Below are 13074 nucleotides of genomic sequence, written 5' to 3' on the forward strand. Positions count from 1 at the left end.
TGAATCACAGTGGCCAAACTCAGTAAAGACCCATCTAAATTCCGTTTAATTGATAAATTCCACAGCACTTAACCATGTTAACGTTATCTTGATGATATTTTTTCGTATAATAATGAAGAATTCTTTACATATACTGTCGAAATTTACCCAAATTATTTCAAATAAATCAAATATAAACCGCAATAACTTTCATTTCCTAGATTTGGATATTTCAGTATACACGAAAAACTCTATCCAAAATAGTACGACAAAAAAGACAATTTTCGTTCCCTATTTTTAATTTTCTGTTTTGGACGGTGATGTTCCTTTTGCACCACTTTACGGTGTTTATATATCCAAACTCGTCGCTATGTCCGTGTCTGTAGTAACGTTTTGGATTTCAATGAACGTTAACTGTGTATTACTGGTAATTTTTTAAGTCAAGGATTTCGTTACAACAAATTACTTAAAATCTTTAATAAATTCTTTCATAGATGCAAATATTAACTTGAGGAATTTGGCTGTACCTGTGGAGAACTTATTACAAACGGGATAGCATATTCTAATATTTGTGGTGATGTTTTTTTCATCAATCCGAACAAGTAGGTACTTTCGGGGTAAACCTAACGATCTTTTAGATGAACTACTCCAAAAGGTTAACAATTCAACACTGTTATTAGATCTTTGAATATTGTTTTCATCAGTATAAATATTGATTTTGTTATCAATTAATTAAACCACAATTAAATAGTATTGTTATACACATATGCACATTCACGGTCCTACATCTTGTTGATACCTATATTTTGGCATTTTACAAGGTCATGTTTTTTTTCTGACGTCTCATTAGTTGTTATTGGCTTTGAGTACTCTCAGATATTTACCTTGTGTCTTTTGTCTTTTGTGTTTTTGCTTGTTGGTTTGTATCAATCTGACGAGTTATGCCCTTTTCAACAGAATTGTAGAGTTTTTTTTTATGTTGGGCTGTTACACCACTTTACCAGGTTCGAGAGGGTTTGCGCTCTCGAAAACATATTTAATCCGCCATATTCTGTATGTGTCTGTACCAAGTCAGGAGCCTATAATTAAGTGGTTGTCCTTTATTATATTGCTGCTATCATATTTGTGTTTTGTTTATTGTTTTGTACATAGTTTTCTCGTTTAAATTGTTTAAAAAAAATCATTTTGGTGTCTTTTCTACAGGAGTTTCTTCGGAAGAAACAAATAAGCTAGTATTATCCTTTAACTTCACGCTCCGCTATATAAACGATTTCGTCTTACTAAATAATTCAAAGTTTGATGACTATGTTGAATGCATCTATCTCATCGAACTTGAAAAAAGGATACAAAGGAATTCTGCTTCATTTCTTGATTTACATCTAGAAATTCACAATGAGGGTCGGTTGAGAACAAAACATATTCCATTATAGTTTCTGTGTCATTTGGTCTCTTGTGGAGAGTTATCCAATCATACCACATCTTCTTATTTTTATATTTACTGAAGGGTTTGTTACTCGTGCTGTGTGGATGCAGTAGAATGTGTCCCCGTGTCTGTGTATACCCTTATATTTTACAGTTGGGGTGTATTGCTTGTGAGAGAGCTGTCTACATATTCCATTATAATTTCAGTGTCATTTGGTCTCTTGTGGAGCGTTGTCTCTTTGGCAATCATACCACATCTTCTTGTTTGTATATTTACGACAAAAACGATGATTGCAGCTTGCCAATTATAAACTCTTCATTTCTATGTAGCAACATTCCAGCAGCACCTGTATATGGAGTATATATCTCCCAGCTGATACGATATTCCAGAGCTTGTATTTCCTATGATGATCTCCATGATAGAGGGTTGCTGCTTACAAGGAAGCTATTGAGTTCCAAGTGGTGAATTTGTAATCATCCCTTTGAACATTTTACGGACACCATCACGAGTTGGTTGACCATTTTGAAATATTTGTTTCACAGATGACGACGGATATATTCCAATAGTTGTAACCACAATCCCGTCCTCTTTTCCTTGAATGTGACCTACCGAATTAGACCGGGTTTGTATTTACATATGCAAGACGACGGATGCGTCTGTGGAGGAGGATCTTCTTTCCCTTCCGGTGCACCTGAGATCATCCCCATTTGTTGGTGGGGTTTTGTTGTTCAGACTTTACTTCTCTGTGTTATTTTTTGTGGACTGTTTTTTTGTCTTTTCCTCTTTTTTCGTTGTTGCCATGGCATTTTCAATCTATTTTCGACTTATGAGTTTGAATATTACTTTGGTTTTTTGCTGCCTCTCTTTTATAGCTTGCTATGCGGTATGAGTTTTGCTTGTTGTTGATGATGTACGGTGACCTATAGTTGGTAAACTTCAACGTCTTCTGGTTTCTGGTGCAGAATTGTCTCCTAATCTTCTTATTTTAATAAAAAAATGAATGGTTGGGAAAAACTTACGTATATTTGTGTATATAGTTAACTTTAAGATTTCTAAACAATTTGCAAATGTTACTATAAATTTTGCTCTTTTTTAAACCACCACACAAAATATGTTCGTGAAAAAATTTATGTCGTACAAAAAAAAAGATAAAATAAATTCATGTTGTAAAATAAAATTTTTGGTTATATATAACTGAGATTACTAATACCTTTTTGAAATTATAGAGATAAATCTTTACATTATAAAGGAAAATCGTTGCTTTATGAAAGAAAATCCAACGTTCTTTTTCTCCTCTGACTTCCGTTATCATATGTAAGTGTTAATAAAAGTACATGCATATTTGTAATCTTTTAAGGAAGAAAAAGACACACACATTTAATACAAGCATATTTTAATATATCACCTACTATGTTCCCCTTATTTGCTATAATTTTCAAAATGTTGAAGTAACGATTTCGGATGTTTAACCCTACATTTAGACGTCAATGAACTATAATTACAGTAGTTGATGGATTAATTTGAACTAAAGATAGTTAAGTTCTTTAAAAACTTTGATATTGTTAGTAAGCTTTTACATAAAGAAAGTATTATTTGTTCATGTTTTCATAAATTCATTGCAGATCGATAGTTTTTGAAGAAATATATCACAAAGAATGGTGTTAAATGTTTTCCTTTTGTATGTTGAAGCTTATGCGATATACGACAATTCTCAAACAGAAACCCGGAAAAGGAAGTGTTTGTATACATCTTTAAACAGCATTTACATGGACAAAGCTTTACTTAGTAGCCATTGTATTTCATATATATATATATGTATATATATAAAAACATTAATTTTAAATGAGTATGAGTAATCGATGAAAATATTATCTTCTATGCTGGTCCTAGATTCGCCAGCTATAGAAAAATTTGATATCTCGACCAAATTGACCAATGAACAGACGAGAACACAGGGAATAAATGGATTAAAACTAAAGAAATATACAAATGTAAAAAAAAAAAACACCGAGATAAGACAATAAACCACTGCTGATTCCATGATTGCAGTACCATGAATAAAAGTTCTAGTACAAGTTTATTTTATTACTAGAAAGAAATTCTAACGTCTATAACATACTGTTGTCTTTTGGTTGTTTTTCGGTTTTTTGCCATGGCATGGTCAGTTCGTTTTCGCCTCTCTTTTACAGAATAATGAACAATCCTCCTGAATATACAATTAATGTACGCATAATTAAAACAATAATAAATTTCTAGTTCTGCCAATTACTCAACGTAGTCTTTTTCCATTTTCTAAAATTACTAGCACACCAAACACTGTTTTATTGGTTTTAGTCAAAGTACATATTTAAAGACGGGTTTGAAGCATATTATGATAATATAAGAAAAAGATATGTATTAGTACATTTGATCAATCTTTTTTTTAACGCAAAAGTTTTATAGAAAAGCTTCTCTGGTTAAAAAAAAAGTTGTATGACATCATCAAAATGTTTGATTTTCAAATGTCGTTTTGTTTTGATAAGCAATCAGTGGACATTCATATAAGAATGAACTATGATCATCTCATCGTCGACCCATTCTTATAATCGCATGAGTCTTCCTACGGAACATTTTTAAGAAAAAAAGAAAATAAGATGCTTAGCGGTGTGACGATACACAACACCATGGGTAAAATAAATATGGCGAACAGACAATCATTAGTCCTCAAATCAATACACAGAATACAAAATATTGAGCCTTAACAGAATGAAAGGAAATGTCTGCAGTCTTTGTTTCGATAGTGACTCCCGTCAAGACCAATTTTAAAGATCTAGCACAATATATATGTGAGTTTGACTGTCCCTCTGGTATCTTTCGTCCCTCTTCTATAGTATTACGTGTTTTTTTTTTTCAGATGTAAAGTTTATTTGACTGAATTGTTTGCATCTAACGAATTAATCGTGAAAATTAGGATACCAGAGATACTGATAGGACTGCTTTTACCTTCATTCACAAACAGAAATTGGCAGTGAGACCAGGTGAGCCGAAGCGAAAAGAATGAACAAATATTGTCAACTAATTCTATGGAGTATATCTATCTTAGTTGAAACAATATTCCAAACCTTGTGATTACCAGAAGTCTGTTTGAAAAAGGGTTTCAAAGTACTATAAAACAGCAAAAATGCAGACTAAAAGTGAAGAGCCAATTTGTGCATATACCAATGGAAAAAGTAGATCAAAGCAATACTATTTATTGTTTAATTGCATTTTGTGGCATATAAAACCAAGATTATTGCAGAAAATCAACAGATATTATGACAGAGATTTTCGTTGTAAAATCCTAAATATAGATTTCTCAGTGACACTTGTCTGTGATGTGCTAGCGTTTATTGTTTACAAAAAGTCATAAACAACCTTAAGAAACCAAAAACAAAAAAACCACATGTTCAGAGATTTAAGTCGAGCGCACCCTAGAAGGTGTACTTGAATAGGTCCATATTTATACTTGTTTTTGCCAATATCTTTATTCATAAACTAGTTTTAGGGAAATCTTTGCTAGCACTGCATGCAATAATCCTCTATCTATTAAGCTCCGAATTGTAAAATATTAGAGTACAAAGGAAAATTCTGTTGATTTTCTATAATACATGTATTTCCATATGTTTAGCATTGAAACAGCAAAAGGGTACATAATCCTTTCGAAGTCATTTCAAAAGATTTACTTTTGTATTAATTATTTACATTCTAGCTTGGGTTTTTTTTAGACTCGAAGCGATTTAGAGTTTGGCATATTGTATAGTCACTTGTATTTGTTGAAGACAGTATTTTAACCCGTAGATAAATTTGTTGTGTAAGTTTGTTGTCTTGTTGACGTATAACAATCGTCTCCTTTTTACAATTAGTTTGTATCTGTGTCGCAGATGACAACGTTTACTGATGTGTTCTATTTGTCGGAATCTCAATCCCAATGTTCTATCTTCGATCACACATTGACAACGAATAATTCTCATAATTGGTTTCCATTCGCTTTCATTACATATACCGGTAGCACTGATCAAGCATAGGGGATACATATACATTAGCGGGTTCTTGATAGGAGACATGAAAATATCAATAAACAACTTAAGCAACTGCATTTGCTTTTATACTTGCTGAGTATTTAACTGTAGACTTAGTCATTATAGAAATTATTATTTATAACTTTTACTGCAACTATCCATCTTCAATTAATTATAATCAATAACAATAACGATATCAATTTTATTGTATCAGATGCGCATTTCGACAATTAATGTCTCTTCAGTAATTGTATCTGTCCTGAGAGTTCTTGCGTTTATTTGTACTGTATCCCTGTCAGGTTATGTTGTCATTTTATCGGTATTTTTAACATTGCCATATTAGCGGGAGGTTTGGCTAGCCATAAAACCAGGTTCAACCCACCATTTTTTTCCTTAAAATGTCCTGTACCAAGTCAGGAATATGGCAGTTGTTATCAAATAGTCCGTTTCTATGTATGTTGGCGTTTGTTTTTGCAGCAGTTCAGTGTTTCTGTTGTTCCGTTGTTTTCCTCTTATAATTGATGTTTCCCTCGGTATTGATTTGTGACCCGGATTTGTTCGAGTTAAATCGATTCATGACCAGCGGTATACTACTATTGCCTTTATTTAACAGGAATCTTGTTTTTATATTCTAATACTTTATTCCAAAAGCAAATACAGCTTATAGGATACATGCACATAATGATAATGATTTAATATGTACTAATAGTGAGAATTTTTACGAAATATTCTTGAGTTACACAATATATAGATATAAAAGTGAACATAAATAATACAAAATATGAAATACGAGCGGAGAAAAGTATACTTTAATAAACACAATATGTGAGAACAAATATACTATATACATGCAGTTACATTCTTAGTTGTTCTGCTGATTTTAAAAATATACCTAAATTTTTTAATTCTTTAATACAATACATTTCTGACAGATAACAACTGGATAAGAGTGTATGCAAATAGATTACTCCAATAATACTTTTTGATATACTTTTCTCGGTATACGGTTATGTCCTCGAAATCAAACAAAGTTGTGGTGTGGAATAAAAAATAATTTCAAAATATCAGAAAGTAACAACTAAAGTTTAGATACAGCTACTAAAAATAAGAAACTAAACCTAAACAATTAATTCATTGGTAGATCTTGATGAATTTAGTTAAAAATGTAGATACAAAACAAGTACGGTGTCACTTGTGTGAGAAGGCAAAATGAGAATATCGAAAACAATTAGGACATTTCAAGATAGATTTTTTTTGATTATATCACATATTGTTTTCTTCAGATATCATATATTTTAATGTCATGTGAACTATTGCTTATTTTGTATTGAAGAAGTCCTCGTAAGTTAAACATTTGTGTCTTAATAATTGTAATTTTCCTCATTTTGGAAATGAAATATGTTGAAGTAAAATTAACGTACAGAACCTAGATATTCAGAAAGACGTGTGGTTAAGCAAACACACGACATCAATGACAGCAACATATCTTTTGCAAGATTTAATCGAGTGTAAGATATTCGCAAAATAATTTCAGTTTATCTTGAAGACATATTTGGAAACCAACATGCGGTGGCGACCAGTTATTCAGTTATTATATCAACCCTAGCTATATTGCGATATGAAAAATGGACCGCCATGTAACATAATTATTTGGTACATTTTAGGTAACTTACACCCTTGTAGGACGAAATATCTCAGGTGATTTCATTTCGTTATAGGAAGGAAAGCTAATCACAAATATAAATTAAACAAAGAATATTTTTATCATTTTTGCAACAATGTTGATGAAATATTGATATATTTGTAGATCAGAGCAAAGAATGAGAACTCTAAATAGCCTCATAAAAATCATAAAATATATTGTAATCAATGTATATCAAAGTCTTGAAAATAAAATTCACCCCTTTTTATAGTGCATATCAAAATTTCTAAAGTTATCGCAAAAGTACTACAAAGTCAAAAGATAGAAATTACCTTTAAAATTAATCAATATATTTTATGATTTTTATGAGGCTACTTTAAGTTCTCATTCTTTGCTCTAATCTAAAAACATATCAATATTTCATCAAAATTGTTGCAAAATCTGGTCCTTGTCTTATTATTCTCTAAAACCAATAATTTCCTATATAAGATCACACTCTGCTGCCATTGGATATTGGAATTAAAGTACTAAACTAATGGACTCAACCAATCAGCATTACGTTCGGTAAGTATGTCCTCAGACGTGTGTATATTATAGAATACCGAACTGAAAAACGTTAACATAAATTGAGGATGACTTTGTTTCTTTACATTTCACCATTCTTGCTGTTACTGTTAATGTCAGACTGTTACCAAATACAGGAGAAACAGTTTACAGTATGGCAAGGATATCGCTTGAACAATACTGTGATTTTAGAACAATCGGTGGAAGTAAAAAACATGATTAACTGTGCATCAAAATGTCACAGAAGTCCACATTGTAAAGCAGTAAGTTATAACGAATTATCTAAGTCGTGTGAATTTCATGGAACAGGACATTCAACTGTAGTAATTACAAATATCACAGATAAAAACCAGTATTTGGCCATTCCAAAAGGTACGCAATAGTAACTATAGTAAAACTATCAATCTAGTTATAATTTGCAATACTATAACTGTGTTGTCTGTTCAGATATAAAGTCAGATTTGGTACCATACGAAATAAGAATATTTGAAATAATTTGATATTTATAAAACAATGCGGTATTTGGAATATGTTTAATTTTCAAATATGTTTGATGGATATTTTTGTTGTGCATGTTGAGTATGTGCATGGTACACGATAACAAAGATTTTCACAATTTTTGATAATCCTCCAATTGCACTCTTTTGTATTTTGAAGCTTACCAGAGACCAAATGACGTAGATTTTAGCAACTCTGCCTGTTCATGATTAAGAAGGTTATAGCACTTTGAAGGCACTCAAATTTTTATCAATCAAATCGTACGGCTACCTTGGATTTATATTTCAGAAATCGAATCAATGTTTTAAAAAACTTGTCTTCTAACGAACAAAATGTAAACATCTAAATAACGGTGTACTTTTAACCAACCTTTTTGATGCAAATGTCATTTACAATTGTGAATAGTGTTAAAACAATTTCAAGTTTTGTTCAATGAAATTTTTATAAGAGAAAAATATATGCACTTAAATACCATGAAAATGCGCAATAACCTTATCTACCAATAGAAATATAATTTCAAAAAATATATTTCAAAATACAAAGCACAATAAAAATATTATGTCGAAAATAACAAACAACACCATTATCAAAAGATTGAAGCTGAATAGGCACACAAAACGCATCAAGTACTGCAAGAACTATTATAGTTTAGCAACAATAACTCCATTAATATTCTAGGATGAACTCTCCCCATTTGAAATTGACAAACAATAATTACTTTCGTTGACTTTATTTTTGAAAGATAAGTAATATAAACTTATAATGTTCAATTTAGATTTTAGAGTAATTGTAGGAAGTAAAAAAGATATGTTTAACATTACATTACTTGCCTGCAAATATTTCTGTTGCCCAGTCTTTTAACAAACTGTTATAAGATAAGTTATATAATAACATAAAACGACATCAAAGTTACTTCATCATATGCGCGTTTCATCAAATAATGTCTCTTAAGTAATGTTCAAGGTCAACATATTTGAAAAAACATAACCTACAACAAACGTTTACTAGAGATTTTCAATAAAATGACATTGCTCGACATAACCAACATATCTGACCGTATTTCGGCCTATTACATTGAAGGATGACGGCGGGGAGTATATACTGCATGCAATTTTTGACTGGTTGAAAACACATGCTTTGTTGGAATAGATGCTATTTAAAAATTAGCACAATCTGCTATTTTAATTCTGTACATACTTTATCAAAATCGGGATCATTTATTGACAACAACATTTTTTGGGAAATAATTAATGCGCTTACCAGTAATCAAATGCACCGATCATTACTTAGTCATATCACTTGACCCATATATTTATTCCTCAAAGGGTGAATTCTTAAAGCTACTAAATCAAAATTAAGTTTGAAAAAATAAAAATAATGGAATCTGAAGCGAAATGATTTATAAGTTATAAGATTAAATCAAGAGTTTCAAACACGTCGGAATGTAAATGGGTACTCGACTTGCTTCTTTTTAGTATACTTTCATTTCAAGATACTGTTGTCAGAGGTAGAAATTCAGATTACTGATGCATCTATCTGAAGTACTCTGTCATCTTTCCGTAGAATTTTATCAAATTGAATTTATAAGGATGCATCTTCAAGAATAAATATGATTACACATAACTAAATCAGTTATTTTTCTACTTCTTGACTTTATTCTTGAATAGAGTACAGACCGGTACATTCCGCAACGCAAAAGTAGTTGACCGTACTCTTGATAGGTCACACACAGTCACAAAGATCCTGTCTATGAGAAATCCAGATTTATGGAATTTTATCATGAAATAATAATATTTCTAGTGCGCATCAAATCAAAAAAATCCTGAAACTGCTGATTAATATCTCAGTTTTCAGTTACAAACAGGTCCTGATTAAAACAAAAACCACTGACAAAATTATATGTATGACCTCCTCTAAAATGCTTTTGTACAGATTTAGGGATATTTAAGTTTAAGATCAACTATGTCGTTTAACTTTATACGTTTAACTTTTGTCAAAATGCATGGAATATAATAACTGGGTGAACTATGAAGTCTTGCTTATATCAACTAAGGTACATATCAGTAGGAGGAAGAAGACTATATACAATGTAGGAGTGTCAAGTGTCTGTTGAAAACTAAGTTTACCTAAAGTAATACGTTCGTTGTCAAGGAAAAAAATCAAGCATCATGTCAGTTTCACAGTTATGACCTATTGTTTGAATCAGTTTTTTATCAGGTATACTTTGTCTGTTTCTTTTAAACGATATTTGCATCTACCTTGTTAATTTTATTAAAGAACGTTTCATGTATATTTTTTGCAAGACGTTTTCTCTCAATCGATTTATGACTTTTGAACACCGGTATACTACTGTTGCCTTTGCTTCAATAATGAGGAATGAGTTAGTAAAGAGTAAAGCAATCAACGTTTCTTGGTCACTCTGTGCTCTATATTATGAAATACACGCTATATATTTTCTTTTTATCTCAATTTTTTTATGGTCAAAAGTTTGGTGAGGCAGTTGCCTCATTGCGTCTAAGGAAACTACACCACTGCTCGAGTGTTGGAGGTCTTGGGCTCGATCCTCGTCCGGTTCAAATCGAAGATTGGCTGCCTCTCTGCCAAGCACGCAATATTTATGAGTAAGAGCAAAAATTGGGCGGTCCGGAGTCAGAATCATGTGTCCGGGTATGATGACATGTCTTCCTGCGGTATAAATAAAGACAACAGTAGTATACCACTATTCAATAGTCATAAATCGATTTAACTGAAAAAAATCCGGGTCACAAACCAAAACCGAGGGAAACACATCAACTATTAGAGGAACACAACGGAACAACAGAAACACTGAACTGCTACAAAAACAAACGCCAACATACATAGAAACGGACTATTTGATAACATCTGCCATATTCTTGACTTGGTACAGGACATTTTAAGAATTTTTTTATGCCTTACCAAACCTCCCGCTTATATGGCAATGTTAAAAATACTGCTAAAATGACAACACTACGTCACAGGAATACAGTACAAATAAACACAAGAACACTCAAGACAGAGAAATACATAAATAATTAATATAATAGTATATTACAACATGTAAACCACAGAATAAAAACGGACACAAAAATAGAATTATGAACTGTGTGTCTGTGTCACACGAATGTATCAATGCCACAAAAAGTGACGTCACATGTAAATTTCTAAAAATAGAATATAAAATTGGGATTAAGTTTGTAATGGTGTTATTTTATGTATTTTTTAACCATTACAAGAATATTAATATAGAATTGTGTCAGTAATGGTGTAATTATTTGTATTTTCCAACCATGTCGGTTTTTCTTCTAAATCAAAACTGTGTAAAAACAAATAAATCATGTGCATATAAATGCTTTAAACTAAAAATCGTATAAATGAACTAGCTGATTAATTATCTTAACTTTTACATACATATGGAAAAAAATAGAATTAAACCACAAACGATAAGACAATACACAATATCTAACAGACTTACACACGAAACATCATAACTAAATACATGAATGTTGGATGTATAAATAATATGGATGTAAAATACAATTAATATCCATCTACTCGTCCTTAATATGCATATGCAAAATACATATGCAACGAACACTTATATATATGGCACTACATCCTGTTAATACTTATATTTTAGCGTTACGCAAAATCGTCATCTTCTACACTTGCATTGGGAATAAAACATCGAAAAGAAAATAAAAGCGTACTGTTTTGACTGCATAACGCATCCAAAGGTGGATTTAGTTGGGGAGGGGCATGTTCCTCCTTTAAAAATCCTGGATCCGCATCTGGCATCGAATTCTTATCATCTTATGTTGTTCTATGCTTCTTACCTAACATTCCCATTAATGATTTATGCAGTAAAACACATTCGTTCACCCCTATTTATTGGTTATCAACAAAATGGATAAAATATTATAACTTAATTAAACTTCAAGGGATATAAAAAAATTTGCCTGGAAAAGTCTTTTGTATTTGGACTCCGATAACGTCCCCCTTAACAAAACAACACGGAACAATCATCAATCGAGCACACCTTCTAAAATACAACCTATAGGGAATGTTTTATCAATACATTTTATTATTAAAAAAAAAACAAACTTTTGTTTAGAAATTAAATAGAAGCGATAGTTTTATCACAATTTGCAACTTTTTTCAATAGACAAATTCTGAAATTGTCAGAAATATATCCTTCTAAAATATGTTTTCCCGGAGACAAATATAATGAAAAGATAAATAAACAAATTTAGAAAAACATCGGATAGTGAAAAGATAAGCATGTAAAATATAGAATAATGGGGCGTTCATCAGCAAAGTTTATTAAAAAATAGTTGTCATAATCAAAACCATGAAAGATAACTCAAATCGATCGTATGATAGGTAAGGGAAACATGTGTTTATACGTGATCTTATGTCAGTGTAAATAAAGGCGAGACAATGGAGAACCACGTGATCAATAAAACTGCCAGATTTCTGTCATTTTATTGGAAATCTCTACTAGGTAACATAACCGAAAATGAGGAAAAGTATAACCATACCCAGTTAATGAATCAAAGCTTTGAATGAGTGATATATTTTTTCAAATTTCAAGCGATTTCCGTTTCTCCAAATTTCATGGCACACACTTTCAAAAAGTACTGAAGTTCTAATCTATTGAAACCCTCGGAGTCTAACATTACACCAGCAAATGTATCAAATCATTTTATTTTTTGCAGATATACCTACGACAACGAATTTTGCCGAGGCTGAAGAATTTGAAACAACTGAAGATAAATTTCCATCTACAACACAATCAACAGCATCAGAGACCACACCTATTGTTTCACAACAAAAGAACTGGACAATCCTAGGAGGTACTATACACATAGGAATATTATGTGTAATTCTTACGAGCTGATTCATCAATTACT

Source organism: Mytilus californianus, unplaced genomic scaffold (assembly GCF_021869535.1).
Source record: "Mytilus californianus isolate M0D057914Y unplaced genomic scaffold, xbMytCali1.0.p SCAF_1, whole genome shotgun sequence".
Lineage (NCBI taxonomy): Eukaryota > Metazoa > Mollusca > Bivalvia > Mytilida > Mytilidae > Mytilus > Mytilus californianus.